This window comes from Lissotriton vulgaris, chromosome 3_1 (assembly GCF_964263255.1).
Source record: "Lissotriton vulgaris chromosome 3_1, aLisVul1.2, whole genome shotgun sequence".
Lineage (NCBI taxonomy): Eukaryota > Metazoa > Chordata > Amphibia > Caudata > Salamandridae > Lissotriton > Lissotriton vulgaris.
This window is the reverse complement of record NC_141689.1, coordinates 1,461,129,225-1,461,145,943: the sequence shown is the minus strand read 5'-3', so window position 1 is coordinate 1,461,145,943 and position 16,719 is coordinate 1,461,129,225.

Here is a 16,719-nt window from a genome sequence, read left to right as displayed (position 1 = left end):
ACTGGCTCCCCATCAACAAGAGGATAACCTTCAAGCTCCTCACCCACACACACAAAGCTCTCCACAACGCCGGACCAGCATACCTCAACAGACGACTCAGCTTCTACACCCCACCCGCCAGCTCCGCTCTACCGGCCTCACCCCAGTCCCCCGCATCCAAAGAACAACTTCCGGCTGCAGATCCTTCTCCCACCTCGCCGCCAAGACCTGGAACACCCTACCCACCCACCTATGGCAGACCCAGGACCTGCTGCCCTTCGGACAACTCCTCAAGAGCTGGCTCTTGGAGCAGTAGCAGCACCCCCCCCCCCCCCCGCGCCCTGAGACCCTTGCGGGTAAGTGGTGCGTTTTACAAATGCTATGATTGATTGATTGATTGATTGATATCTATTGTTATATTCCTTTATTCGATACAGTATGTTAAATATTGCTCTCCTTTTCCTTGCCCCTTCCCAGTTTCCTATATTATGACACAGTTGCTTACAGTGTGGAATTTATATCTTCTTATATTTTTAATTATTTTCTTATCAAATGCTTACCTGATTTTTCTGCACTTAAGCTTATTACCTCTGTTCTAGCTTTTCTTATTATGGCATATGTTACTTATTGAAATGCTGTTCTTTACTGTTTTCAAATAAACTCAAACTTTAAAAAAGAGTACACATATCATGTCAGGCAGTCAATGTAATGGGGAGCAATGTTGTGGAGGTAATTCATCTTTGCAACACATCAAAACTACTGCAAGTTTGCTTGGCTGGCGCCATGTTGGGGGCATGTAGTGTATTAGTAGCTCAGGCCAACCTGCATCACTTGCAGCCCCATGATTTTTAGCTGAAATTGACCTTAGTTGACTGCTTATATCAGTAGAGGGCAAGCGGGCAACTCGAGCCAAATTTCCGGGGGGGGGGGGGGGGGGGCTGAAAATGTTTCGGGAGGGGGCTAATTCTTCCAACCACAGACAGAGTGGCTGTAAGGATGGGTGAACACACAACAAAATCCTCATTTACAATTAATGGTCTTTTAAAGACCTGTGAAGTACTCGGGTGCGGCTGCAATTAGGATGCTCGCCAGCCTTCAAAGACGTGTCAGCCCGGGCTGACAAACACGACGGGCAGGGGTGTGGCTGAAGCCTCGTGAGCCCAATGGGTGTTGCGCGCCTGCTAGAGAGTATAAATGCCGGCCGGATGAAGGAGCACGAGTGTCAGCATTTCAGGTGATTCTGCTGCGTTAGGTGCATTATGTAGGAAATCTCCCTATTACAGCATATATGCAGAACGTGGCAATACGGATATATGTTTGGTATACATATCATAATCCCTTCTACAGTCGTTCTTTGCATAGATTTGTTTTGGAAAAAAGTGTTTTGGCACTATGAATGTGCAACAATGCATTCTTGCAACTCAACCCTGACTGTCAGCAGATATAGTTTTATTGAACCTCATTCCATTTTGTCCGACTCCTTTCCGCTTCAAGGCGGGAATGGAAACGAACATACCCATGTTTTTAAAAACCTTACACATGTCACTGACGTTCTGGGAAAACTAACAATGTATGGAATATATTGTTTAAATGTGACCACTGGACATTTACCTTCACTTTGAACAGGCATATCTCGTACCTTTTACAGCTACAATTTCACCTAATCACTGCCATATCAAGTTTTTATCCTGAGCTTTTCTGAACTGGCTCCAGCTATCATTAAGCAATCATTAAAGAGGTAGCAAATTTTAAAGGGGACAAGCATTCCTTCTCTGCCATATTGTTCTCTGGACTATTTCTCCAAATAAGCTCCTACATGCCTCATTGTCTGCAACCTTTTAATCCCAAGTAATACTCGAACACCGTGCATGCTAGGGTTTTTCATTTATCACTATCAATGGCAAATGAAGGCTTTTGCATGCCATTTACCACTAAACCATAACACAAAGTAATTCTCCCCTTCAAATTCCCAATGACTGGTAGTTCTAGGAGGAAGGGATTCTGGGCCAAAACTCTCCCAGCAATAAGGTATTCTTATGATTGAAAAACAATGGTCAGTTTTTGAAGTATGCTAAGGCCCTCTTTACAAGTCGAGGGCAACATTTTTATCCCTGTGCAGAAACCTATTTGCTCAGTGTTCAGAATTACGAGTTGTGTGATAATTGTCATCATCATCAAACTGTTTATTTCAGATAAAGCAGTACATAAATCATAGTATTTATCAAATATGCAAGATTAAAAACGGCGCAATACATACTGTACATAAAATATAAAGTACCAACTATCACTTATAAAGTGAAAGCATCAACGCTCTTGGTGGAGGTACATGCGCATGTGTCGCAAGACAGTACAACGTAGCAGGGTTGTCAGCGAGGATAATAGGCACACTGCCATGGCAAATGCTAGACAAAAGACAGAAGTAAAAATAAATTGATAGAGAAAGATAAAAAGCAGTTGTATAATGTCAACGAGCAGGTAAAAAAGCAGTGAAGTTCGAGTGCAGAAACATAAATCTTAAAAAAATGGGGTCAGTGTGCAAATTCTATCAGTGTTGTCGAGATTTGAACAGCAAGCAGTGAACAGTGCGATACCAGTAAGCCAAGCAGCATGTAAATATTTTGCCATTGCAAGGACGATACCTTCTCTGGTATCAAAGAGTAAGGTCCGAGGTGCAGGTGAATACTGACTGAATCCTAGAAGCTTGCACACGTTTTTGATCCATTTATCGTGAACATGCGGGGCAGAAAAAAAAAATGATGAAGACTTTCATGAACTAAGGTGCAGAGGGGGGCACCTATTAGAGGTGCAATGTTTGACATACCATTTAACACGAAAGCTGTTTACAGGCAAAACCCGATACCTCCATTTAAAAAAGAATTGCAGCGCAGTGCATTCTGGGACAATGTCAAGGAATGACTCATATACGGGAGAGATCTTGATGTCTAAATAACATGTCTTTCAGGCTCCCTGCCTTTGCACACTGTACTTCTTGCAGCCACAAACATTCCATGAGAAGTTCCTTAACCATGGTGTGAGAAAAAGTGCTTGCAACATCCAGGGTATCCCAGAGGAAAGGCAGGTCAAACTCGTAAAAAATAGTTTTGATGTATGCAAATCAGGTAATCTTCTCACAGCCCGCGAACCTTAAGAGCACCTTTGTTGTTATTCTGAATGATTCTAGCTTCTCTGTGGTCCAGAACCTGAGCCAGTAAACAATGGGGTGGAGTATCACACTAAAACGGATTGGCTAGATGCCAATTTCCTTGAGTTGCAGAAGCTGGGGAGAACTTTGTGGGAGTCTGAGAATGCTACTGAGAAACCTATTTCCTGCCTTAGAAAGGGCATTGACCCTTAATTGGCCCCAGAGCTCTGCTCCTTCCATGACTGAGAATTTTACTTTTAAATTGTAAATCCCCACTGCTTGGGCAAGGGGACAGGCCTGAGCTTTCTTGCACATTTTAATTATTGAGCCCAATTCTTGCTGAAGCATAACACAACTTTCAACATCGCAGCCCATCGTGGGAAAATAACCCTTATCAATGTGGAATTCACAACACAGTTGTAACATGCGATGGTCTGCCGAAACTGCGGACAATGTCTGCGATACAACCACCTCGATGGAGACAAAAGCACAAACCACAACACCCAAAAACCTGCGATGGGACAAAGCGCGATGAGGAAACCAGTAATAAGCAGCGCCAGGCCTGCAACACACACCTGACAGGCGTAAAAAAACACCATAAAAGTAGAAAAAACACCCGAAAACAAACTGATCAACACCCAAGCACCATAGAGGCAGCTGGAGCAGGTGCAGAGGATGAGCACAACCCCACAAGCACCCCAGGACCTGCCCGGAACCTCGGGCGCACGGAAAGGCAAGGAAAGAGAAAAAAAGGAAGGCGAAGTTCAGTCCACAGGCGAACAGTATCATAGTCACAGAGGTGATGGAACACCATCAACAACTGTTTGTCACTTCCAACGTGTCATTAGGCACCAAAAATGGAATCTGGCGGGACATCGTGGGCAAGGTAAATGCCGTCAGGGAGCACAAGAGGACAATGGATGAGGTCAAGAGGCGATGGAATGACATCAAGTGAAGAACCAAAGAGAAACTCTCTGCCAACCGGAAGGCAGCAACGCAGACTGAAGGTGGGGGCCCAGCACCATAGCTCGAGCTGGATGACATGGAGGAGCTGGTATCGACAGTCATCAGTGTGGAGACTGTGGCCTGAGTCAGGGGATCGGACACTGCTCAACAGGACACAACACAAATGCAACAGGGTGGGTGACCACCAGGTACTGGGGGGACGGGTGGAGATGGGCACAAAGGAACACATGCACAATCAATCAGAGCACAGTGCACACCCACAATGACTCTGGGTCCACGCCCAGATCTACAGACTGTCTCAATGTACAATGCCATGCTGTCTGAATGTCAACCTGTACCATGCGGATACAAACATGAGGACACATTGTAAAACACTATCTCCCCATCTTGCAGCCACAAACATTCCATGAGAAGTTCCTTAACCATGGTGTGAGAAATAGTGCTTGCAACATCCAGGGTATCCCAGAGGAATGGCAGGTCAAACTCGTAAAAAATATTTTTGATGTAGGCAAATCAAGTAATCTTCTCACAGCCCACAAACCTTAAGAGCACCTTTGTTGTTATTCTGAATCATTCTAGCTTCTCTGTGGTCCAGGGCCTGAGCCAGTAAACAATGAGGTGGAGTATCACACTAAAACGGATTGGCTAGATGCCAATTTCCATGAGTTGCAGAAGCTGGGGAGAACTTTGTGGGGGTCTGAGAATGCTACTGAGAAACCTACTTTCTGCCTTAGAAAGGGCATTGACCCTCAATTGGCCCCAGAGCTCTGCTCCATACATGACTGAGATTTTTACTTTTAAATTGTAAATCCCCACTGCTTGGGCAAAGGAACAGGCCTGAGCTTTCTTGCACATTTTAATTATTGCGCCCAATTCTTGCTGAAGCATAACACAACTTTCAACATAGCAGCCCATCGTGGGAAAATAACCCTGTATCAATGTGAAATTCACAACACAGCGGTAACATACGATAGTCTGCCGAAGCCACGGACAATGTCTGCGATACAACCACCTCGATGGAGACAAAAACACAAACCACAACACCCAAAAACCTGTGATGGGCCAAAGCGCAATGAGGAAACCAGCGAGAAGCAGCACCAGGCCTGCAACACACACCTGACAGGCGGGAAAAACACCATAAGAGTAGAAAAAACATCCAAACACAAACTGACCAACACCCAAGCACCATGGAGGCAGCTGGAGCAGGTGCAGAGGACAAGCACAACCCCACAGGCACCCGGGATGACCTGCCCGGAACCTCAGGGACAGGGAAGGGCAAGGACAAGAAAAAGAGGAAGACGAAGTTCAGTCCATAGGTGAACAGGATCATAGTCACGGAGGTGATGTAACAACATCAACAACTGTTTGTCACCTCTAACGTGTCATTAGGCACCAAAAATGGAATCTGGTGGGACATCACGACAAGGTGAATGTCGTCGGGGAGCACAAGAGGACAGTGGATGAGGTCAAGAGGTGATGGAATGACATTAAGTGGAAGACCAAGGAGAAACTCTCTGCCAAACGGAAGGCAGCAACACAGACTGAAGGTGGGGGCCCAGCACCACAGCTCCAGCTGGATGACATGGAGGAGCTGGTGTCAACAATCATCAGTGTGGAGACTGTGGCTGGAGTCGGGGGATCGAACACTGCTCAACAGGACACAACACAAACGCAACAGGGTGAGTGACCACCAGGTACTGGGGGGACGGGTGGAGATGGGCACAATGGCACACATGCATAATCCAGCAGAGCACAGTGCACAACCACAATGAATCTGGGTCCTCTCCCAGATCTACAGACTGTCACAATGTACAATGTCATGCTGTCTAAATGCCAACATGTACCATGCACTACAAACATGTGGACACATTGTAAAACACTACCTACCCTTCACATCGCACTGGCACAATGTCAAGGAATGACTTCTGCAGAGTAGTCCCCGCCACTCTTCACTGATGACGAGGAGGACAACACCAGCATCGACACCCAAGCCATCCAAGACATCATTGACCTCATCTGCAACTCACCTCCAGGATCAGGGCAGCCCAGCCACATCGAGGAGACCCCACCCACTACACAAAGTACCAAACAGGAGGCACCCACTGCCACGGCACTCCCCCAAGACCCCCAGGAACAACACATGGCCTTCCAACACTGTGGGCTGGAGTGCCAGAGAGAGACCACAGAGCAGGTGCCGTTGGGCTTCAGCAACATGGCAACCAAACTTGATGTCATCCTTGGGTGTGTAGCCCTGCTTCATGGTCTCCAACGAGCCCTGACTGACATCGCTGGAGTCATGACGTGGGGAAAAGAACACCTGTCCACTCAGAGTGGCTCCAGCAATAACAGCCATGAGCTGCCACAGATGCGGAGGCTCATGGAGGACATGGTGCGGATCGAGGCAGAAAGGATGGCAGCCACCGCTACACATCAGCGGAAGGTAGCTGGGATCTACCATGCCCTGCAGATCCTCATCATGGCATTGCTGCCACAAGGCGTGGTGATGTTGAATGCTGCTGCCCCCACACCATCCACATCTCCGCCCCCTGGTGTGTTTATGCCTCCGTGTGGAGCAGGCCTAACCACTCCGGCACCTGAGGTGTCAGTGCCACACAGTGTGGCTGAAAATCCACCTCCGACACCTGAGGTGTCAGTGCCACACAGTGCCACAGCCAGTACACCAACACCCACAGGTTGGTCAGGGCAAATATCCGTGGACGAGGATGTGGATGGGCTTGTGATCAGAAGGGCTCAGTAGCATTCATTATCGCCACCAGACCTGTTCCTGGTTGGTTCCGCACATGGCCTCATGACCTTCCACTGACCCCCGATTCACTCAGATGCACTAACCTTGGACATCGACATGGACCGCCACATCCTGTTTGATGAACAATGACACGTCGACCAGACTACGGACTGCTGTCCCTCCTCTTCCGCAGTACTTGTCTTCCACGGGCCCTTATAGTGTGGTGTATTCGGTAGTGCCCTGTACCGCTCCTGCTGCAGAAAAGCACTGGATGTGCAAGAAAGATCCAGTAACGCAGCCCTGTGTTATGTCTTTCATCATTCATGTACGTATGTGTGGATAGAATGTAGGGACAGTGATTTCCTTTGCGTCAATGATGCTCATCCTGTGGGATGCCAGTGAGAGGGTGCTACATAGCAATTTGAGTCACAGGTCCCATGGACACCACAACACGAACACATACACCTGCCACTTTCTTGTCCAGACATGGACTGAAACATGCCCACTGGTCATATTTGTAAGCCCTGCCCTGTTTCGGCGTATGGCAGGCCAGACCATTCCACTCACGCTCCCAGAGGGGTCCTCATTGCTGCCCTTCACAGGCATACTCGCTGGTGCTGGGCAGGTCACTGGTCTAGTTGTCAGCATGTCACAGACACTCCCTGAGGGCAAGTTTGCACGCACACCACACCCACCGGCAAAGGCATCACAGACCATGTGACCTCACAAATATAAGGGGCCGAAAATATCACATACCCCTCTGCCAGTGGTGACTGGATGGCAGACCTGAAGCCTTGAGGCCAGCATGGGCCTACCACCACGTGGGGATAACTAGGGTTAAACAGGGTTTGTGACAGTTGATGCATTGTGGCCTGCACGGGCACCCAGCCACGGGATGCTGTCTGGGGTTGGACAGAGTTTGTGGCATACGCTGCATTGTGGCCGGCACAGGCATCCCACCACAGGTCGGTGACTTAGGGTGCACTGAGAAATTGGCACCTTGAGCTGCTGAGCGGGTGTGCAGCCTGCGATGATGGCCCGTCCCAGCGGTCCGGACTGCTCAAGATTTGTGTGCCTTGCTGGACCGCTATGTAGGACACGCCAGCAGCCTGTGTGGGCCTACCACCACGTGGCCTCGCTTCCGGGGGCACAGAGTTAGTGGCACCATTTTGCTGAGTGGCTGTGCAGGCTGCGATGTTGCCGGGTGCCCTGGTTATTCCCATGCCATGGTGAAATCAAGTACCAGCACGAGACACGATACCTGGTGGCCAGCGCAGCGTGGATGCATGGTGTGGAGGGCCCCATGTCTGCGGGCCTGGGTTTGTGGCTTGCAGCGGCACGTGGTGAAACCTGCAGTCTACACGCCGGTAGCGGAATGTGAGCAGTGAGGCTTGGGTGTGCATGGGCAGGCATGCTCTGATGGGTGGCGAGAGGGGCTAAGTTGCCTCTGCCTGAGTGTGCATGGGTGGGCATGCTCCGATGGGCGGTGGACGCAGCTGGGATGACTCTTCCTGGGTGTGCATGGGCGGGCGGTCAATGTTGTCTTTTGCAAGTGTGTGTACTGTGCCAGTCATGTCTCTGGACTGTGTTTCAGATGATGGCTCTGTGTCAGATGTGTGACCTGGTGTACTGCTATAGGTACCCGCAAGTGGTTGGAGACACCCCAGTGGCAGCAGGTGAGCAGTGTGGCCTGGTGGCGCAGGGTCGGTTCTTTCTCTCTCTCCCCCTATCCTTCTCTCTTCTTCTCTCTCTCTCTCTCCCCCTCTCTTCTTCTCTCTCTCTCTCCCCTCTTGTCTTCTCTCTCTCTCTCTCCCCCTCTCTACTTCTCTCTCTCTACTTCGCATTCTCTCTCTGTCCTTTGATGTGTGCAGGACACACCTTCTCATCATGTTTTTTGCTTTGCAGGCTCTGTGTGACCTATGGATTGTGTTGGGGAAGCTGTCATGTGTTTTCATATAATTTCTGTGTTGATTTCAATAAAGTTTCATTGTTTGCTTCGAAAGTGAATGTGTAATGCTCATTTCTGTGATGACACATGCATGTCACCAGTTGTGATTGTGCGACATCGGGCTGATTATTTTGTACATGTTTAGGTGTGGCTGATGTGGCGTGTCTTTGCCTGGGGAGGGCCCGTGGGGGTACTAGGGGTGGTGGGTGGTGGGTGTTGTGGCCCTCTTGGGTGTCCAGCCTGCATGATCAGTGGCTCCATGGCATCTGTTTGTCTTCAGGTGGAGCTGTGGGCTGTGCTCCCACTTGTGGTGCAGGCTGTGGTCTGACTTTACACCAGGTCAGAGCAAGTGTTAATTTCCTGCTGCTAAAGCACCTTATTTTGTGTTCTTATCGCCAATCTGGCTGGTCATTGTGAATATTGAGGTGTGGTGTTGTCATGGGTTTTGGCACGGGAACGACTACTCTGCATCTTATTAGTGATAGTTGCGGCTGTTGTAGGAAAGTAGGGTCTGCTTCCTATGGTCACCCCCACTTTTTGCTGTGATTTTCTGGTTTTTCGACTTTAGTGTGGCTGTGGGCCTGCTAAAAAGACCCACAGCTCAGCTGTTCTCTCTCTAAATTGATACCATGTACTTTAGGTACATACCTGATTGGGTATTGGGTCACCTTTGTGAGCCCCTGTATAAGTGTACCATAGGTACCCAGGGCATAGGTGCATCCAAAGCCTACCAGGGGCTGCAGCATGTATTATGCCACCCCTGGTTTGCCATCCAAACTGACACCACAGGATGATCACTCAGCTTGGGTAAGGTGGTGTAATCACCCCTTACTTAGATATAGTATACCTATATCTACCCATATATATATAGACACATATGCACCTATAATTCCTCCTATGGTAGGCCTCGACAATCTTGGAGGCAGAGTGCTTGGTTTTATGTGAGAGGGTGCCCTAGCATGAGCTGAGCATGCTCTGCAGCTGTCAGAACCATCTCCTTTTATGATATAGCCATACCATATACTCTTAAGTGCATTATAATCCTCGCGGTTAATGCTAACTTTGGTTTGGCTTTATCAAAATATGTCGTGTAAGGTGTCAAACACTTTGGAATACTACCCCCCCCCCCTGCCAATTCTGGCAGTGGGGGTAGCATTCCACCCTTCTAGAGGGAAAAGACATGTATGTTACTGCTTTACCCGGTTAAAGTTAAACAGGGCCCCAACATCACAAAATGGATGCTGCTGCCACAGACACAAGTCTAGCCTCCTGCTACTAGAAGAAACTCCAGCAGGGGAGGCCTGGACAAAAGGTTTCCTGTCCAGCGAGGGCTGCATCTGTAGATGCTTTTTGAGACACTGCTTGGGGCACACAAGGTGCTCCATGCATAGCTCGGTTCAAACCAGTTGCTGGGGCACTCCAGCCCTGCTCTGGCGCGAAACTGGACAAAGGGAATGGGGTGTAACCACCCCCTTTCCAGGTCCACTGATAGGAGGGACATAGCAGGTAATCCAGCCCCTTTTCTTAGTATAAGTATAGGAGCTGTGTCACCAGGACTTTAGATTATCCTGAAACGAAACTTTGATACAGAACTCTTGGACCGTCGACGTTCTATTTCGACTAGAAAACTGAAGACATCTCCCTTGTGGTCAAGGAGTGACCATCCTGTGCAAACAGACACCATCAGTAACTTGCCGGTCTGCTTTGTCAACGCTTCTGCCGGAACGCGAAGACTCAGTGACACAGGAACTAGACTTCCCGACTTCTCTGACTCCGACCCACATCCAGAGCAAAGCTGAGACCCGTGGCAGACAGGAGAGACGTGGGACTGGACACCCTTGACATCCTGCATTTTGCTAACTGCATCGACTCCTGAAGTAACTCGAAGTTGTGCATTGGGGTACAAGAAGCCCCAGACCTGAGCACCATTTGCACGGAAGCTCACCCCTTCACTCTCCACGGGTCCCGCGTGGGGTCCGCTCTTGCATTTCAGCTTGACGCATCTTCCCAGTTGCTAGTCCATTGGCTAGTACGCCTCCTGAAGACAAACCTTTGAAACCAAACTGCTTTCCTGGTTGCTCCAGGCTTGCTCCAGCTTCCCTGCAAAGGAGAAGCTCCTCAGACCTTGCTGGTTTGACCGGTAGACCATCTTTACTTCCGGCATGGATTGTGTTTGCCATGGCTTGTTGGGTCCAGTCCAGATACCATCACGCAGTCAACTAGATCCTTTGTGGGACAGCTCGAATTCGGCTCCTGGTTGTCATCAATGCCTCCTTGTACTTGTGGCTGCAGAGACAAGCTTCACCTCTTCACCTGAGATCATCGCGACATCGCCTGGTTCCTTCCTGGTCACTAGCTAGTGACCCAGACTCTGTCCCCTCTGCTTTCAGGTTCTTCACATCTTCGATCCACCCTTGGATCCACCTGGACACTCTTCCTCTGGCCACCTTCAGCACTTCTTTGCAGATCTCCATTGAAAGCATTGACGAAACCCGACACCAAAAGGCACCTATGCACCCGGCTTCCCTGGGTGAGGTAACACAAGTACTATGGTGCTCCCGTGGGTCTTGACTCTCGAAGTGTCCTAGTCTAAAGGGTTTTTTTTGTAGTCCATCCGGAAGTGCCCTTAAACATTAACTTTGTAACTTCTTCGTTCTCCTTTATAAGTCAATGGTAACTCGCGACTTTGTTCAGACACTGCACGCGTCTCCTGTGGGCCTCCTACTTCCTAAACCTTTGGTTGTTTAGTGTAGCCCCAGCGATTCCCTAGACCCTAGGCCTACTCACTTTTTCTGTCGTGGTTCTTATACCACTTACTTAGTATATGGTTTGTGAGGCCCCTAGGGCATAACTGTATTAACTGTATTTGTGCAATTTATCGTATGCTAATTGAGTAACTTGTGATGTACTTCGATCTCTGACCTCATAAAGAGTGCAGAGGGGTTGTGTTAGAAATAAATACATATATATTTGATATATACCTTGTGTGGTGTCCTTTAATTTGGTACTCAAGGGATTATAATTGGTAAAACAGCTTGCTTCACATCCTCTCTGAAGTCTTAGCCTATGACTGCTGGTCCATGCTACCACTAGGATAGCTTGTCTATAAGGTTGACTTTACAACCATTATCAATAAGGGTCGTTTAGACTGGTGCAAGGTGCCCACTAGAATAGTGGACATCAAATGTCATGCTAACTTCTCACAGGGGTCCTCTGTGGACATGCGGCTGATGTCACGGGAAAACTGGTGTTGTGGGCTGTTAGAACCAGCTTGTGAAGGGTGGGGTAATTTTATCACGACTTTGGCTGCGATAAAGTGACGTTAATTCGGCGATAGCTCCTTGTGAATATACCCCAAATGCATTGCGATCTCATCACAACCTCTCCATACAATCATCAAAAAAGTTATGACAGAGGTGTAAACATTTGCAATGACAAATCATACTGAAACATAAACATTTGGGGGTATCTCAGAATGACTGAAATGTAAAAGTATGCAAGGCCCTCAATATGTGTCTTCTGACGCATTACGCATTACAATATATACGGGGAGGCTTAACACGGGCCACCTCTAGCACGTAAAAGCTGCTGAAATTCATGAGGGGGAAAATGCTAGGCCTGATCGGTAAATTCTGTTCAGCTCGCGTAATTTGCAGAATATGATCAAATCAGCTGAATTACCGAAAATTCCGCGATCCGTGGCTTTGTGGAATTATTTGCTTGTTCGCGCTTTCAAAATGCGTGTTTGCAAGACACTTCTCCCCGAGCACGCAAAGAGCATTTGCGAACAAGAAAAAAGCATCTGGAACGGGCGGAACAAGCAATTCCGCTTGTTTGCTGAACTTTTGCGTGCTCGCAGAGAATTTTTACAGCTTTGCATAGCGCGACAACGCAAATTCCGCCCAATCCTAGAAAGTGCCCAGTAATTACGCAAACATCCAGATTTTGGTGAAGAAAATATCAATATCCGCATGGCATTCCCCAATATTGCATGGAGACTCGGAATTGTGATAGGAGCTATTTTTTGCACCTGGGTAAGTAAGTAACGATCCGCAGCGTGTCATTATTTATCAGGTGAAATAAATATCGCATCAAACTCAAGGCCACTTTTAATGAGGGCCTAACTGTTCCCATAAGTATTCTTTAAAATACATTCTCGCATGTCAGACTTGTACAATGTTACCCTGCTCCAGGGTGCCAGGTTCGCATTTAACAAATGCATAAAGTAAATGAATAAATATTTCTTCTCTGTTTTTGCAGAACAATTACGAGCACACTACCACAGCTTTGTTCGCAATGAGAACCAGTGACACATGACATACATCATAAATTATTTCTCTGACACCTACATTACATTGCTACTTAATTGCGGAAACACAGAAGATCACTTACATTAATAAAAACAAGCACGAAAGTCTTTTTTCCCTGATCTAATATTCATGTTGGAATTCATGGCTTGCGAATATAAATTAAGTACCGTCTTGAATCACAGCATTGATGCATATTTGATTCATATTATATGTCATCAAAATATATATCTTTTTTTAGCTGCCCTAGCTTGTCTTTTAAAGTCAACCGGTAATATCAGCTTGTAAACTTACTGTGAATATTGGAGAAGTACCATGCAGCAGTAAAATATTTATTGATAACTTTAAGACAGACATATATTTAAACAGGTTATATATTGAACCATATGTTTTTTCAAGAGATTTATAGGAAACAATATCTATTTTACATGAACGAGCTACCATACCTCTTGGGTGTTTACGTTTTTCATCGATGCAATACCTGAGAGGGAAAATGAAAGTCGATGCAAAGCGCCATGCAATGTGTGCACTAAGATCATTCGTTCAGACAGTAGGCCAAACGTACTTTCTCGTCTTACGATTTTGTTTAACAGATTGATTATTTTTCATATGTAAAATAATTATCTCATTTCGAAGGCATACATAATTTTAGCAATGACATTAGCCCTATATGTCCCTCACTGTCATATTCCATGAATGTTCACTTCGGAAATATGTAACTCTAAATAAAATACGGAAGACAGTTCTAAACGTCTACCTCGCCCTCAGCCAATTGCTAATTGTGCTTGTTTTTATCCCATAGTAGCTTTTTTACTCCATATCTTTCAAATAATAAAACTGACAATGGAATTTAATATCCAGGGGTTTCGCTCATTCGTTGCATTAAAAGAGGAGTTTGGGCTTCGGCATAACACTTTCTTCAAATTAAGTAAGAGGATTATTTTGTACATGGACAGAAGTTTTCAGACATACCATACAAGTCGGAAATATTGACGGGGCATATCTGAATTCTAGTAAAGGCGCTATTAGCGCAATTTATCAGAAATGTATCACAACAGGTGTGATGACAACCTGCAGATCTCCACTAAAGTACGCTGTCTTTTCAAAGCTGACATATCTGTAGAGGAAATACAGGAGGCACTGGATACTCTAGATCATGGGTACTCACAAACTTTCTCTCAGAAGCCAAATTTACAGTGTGGTTTGTGGCCCAGGGCCGCACCGGTGGGGGTGGGGTCAGTGAGAGAGGGGGCGAGGCTAGAGCAAAAAAAACTGACCATGAGGTTGAACACAGGCTCCTGCAGCGGACGCCTTCGTCCACTAAGCCACCAGACCCGGCATACACACATCTCTCTCTCTCTCTCTCTCTCTCTCTCTCTCTCTCTCTCTCTCTCTCTCTCTCTGTCACCCGCTCTCTTCCTCTCTCTGTCTCCCTTCCTCTGTCTCCCTCCCTCTGTCTTCCTCTGTCTGTCTCCCTCTGTCTCTGTCCATCTGTCTCCCTTTCTCTGTCTCCCTCCCTCTGTCTGTCTCCCTCTGTCTCCCTCCCTTTGTCTGTCTCCGTCTGTCTCCCTCCCTCTGTCTGTCTCCCTCCGTCTGTCTCCCTCTGTCTGTCTCCCTCCCTCTGTCGGTTGCCCTCCTCCCTCTGTCTCCCTCCGTCTGTCTCCCTACTCCCTCTGTCTCCCTCCCTCGGTCTGTCTTCTTCCGTCTCTCTCCCTCCCTTTGTCTCCCTCCCTTTGTCTCCCTCAGTCTGTCTCCCTCCCTCTGTCTGTCTCCCTCTGTCTCCCTCCCTCTGTCTGTCTCCCTCTGTCTGTCATCCTCTGTCTGTCGCCTTCTGTCTCCCTCTCTCTCTCTCTCCCTCTGTCTCACTTTGCTGTCTTCCTCTGTCTCCCTCTCGGTCTTTTTCCCTCCCATCCTCTATCACTCCCTCATCTCTGCCCCCCTCCCTCTCTCTCTGTCTCCCTCCCTCACTCTCTCTCACTCTCCTTCTTTCTATCTCTCTCTCTTCCTCCCTCTCTCCCTGTCACCCTCTGTCTCCCGCTCTCTCTCTCTGTCTCCCTTCCTCTCTGTCTCCCTCCCTCTCTCTCTCTCTCTCCCTCCCTCTGACTCCCTCTGTCTGTGTCCGTATGTCTCCCTCTGTCTGTCTCCCTTCCTCTATTCCGCTCCCTCTGTCTACCTCTGTCTGTCTCCCTCCCTTTGTGTGCCTCCCTCTGTCAGTCTCACTCCCTCTGTCTGTCTCCCTCTGTCTCCCTCTCTCTATCGCCCTCTGTCTCCCTCCACTGTCTCCCTCCCTCTGTCTGTCTCAGTCTGTATCCCTCTGTCTGTCGCCCTCTGTCTGTCTCCTCCCTCTGTCTCCCTCTATCTGTCGCCCTCCTCCCTCTGTCTCCCTCCCTATGTCTGTCTCCCTCAGTATGTCGCCCTCTGTCTCCCTCTCTCTGTCTCCGTCCCTCTGTCTCCGTCCCTCCGTATCGGTCCCTCTGTCTCCCTCTGTCTATCTCCCTCTGTCTCCCTCTCCCTCTGCCTCCCTTCATCTCCCTCTGTCTGTCTCCCTTTGCCTGTCTCCCTCTCCCTCTCCCTTCCTCTGTCTTCCCCTGACTCCCTCCCTCTGTCTCCCTCCCTCTCTATCTACCTCCCTCTGTCTCTCTTCCACCCTTGCCCTCCTTCTCTCTCCCTCTGGCTCCCTTTCCCTCGCTCTGTCTAGGCGAGGTGTAGTCATTCTATTAGAAATGTCTTGAAAAGCAAGAGCTCATTTCTGCACACATTGAACCACCTCCCTTAGAGTAGGTTGTGAAGGACAGCCCTGCCGTCAGCCAGGGGCAAGCAAGCTTATGTATGTGAGCACCATAAACCTCCGTGCCAGGCCAAAAAATATATGTGCCACATACATGCATGCAACGCCCATTGAATTCAAAGGGCTTTGCCCCGCCCCCCCCCCCCCTATCTCGTGTGTGTCACCCCAGCTGAGACAGCTTCCCGGGCGCACACACAGCTGCACCTGAGTACTTCACAGGTCTTTAAAAGACCACTCATAATCTAACGAGGCTTTGTTGTATTTCACCTTCTTCTTAGTGCCCCTGTATCTCCACTCTGAATATCGCTCCCCATAGAGCAGAGTCTCTTGGAGTCCGCGCTGCTGCAACAGGCGGTGTTTACGGACACTCTTTAAAAAAAAGAAGAAAACAGGTACATGTCTGCAAGGTCAGCGGGCCGCCAAGGAAGGCTTGCCGGGTCGCTGGCGGCCCTCGGGCTGTACTATAAGTACCCGTGCTCTAGATCAATCAGTAACCTCCGTCAATCTGAAATTGCGGCAATACAGGACAGTATTCATGCTGCATTAAACGCCTGAGCTCATCTATGGGTGGGCAACATCTCAATCTTCTGAGAAATCACACAGACCAAAATGTAAGTTGTTCAGGTCAGATTGAAAGCACATGTTTATAGACTGTCCGATGCTGCACTTGTTCTGGAACAGAGTATTCTCAATGTTCACAGGGCACCTCGGGCACGAGTTTCAGCTCACGGAAAAGGAAATTCTTCTTGGTTTCAAACACGGGGCTAGCAGTTACGAGAGGTCATCAAACCCTATTATCATTGTATGCGCCCGCCTGTGTACTAAAAGAGCCTGAATAGACCC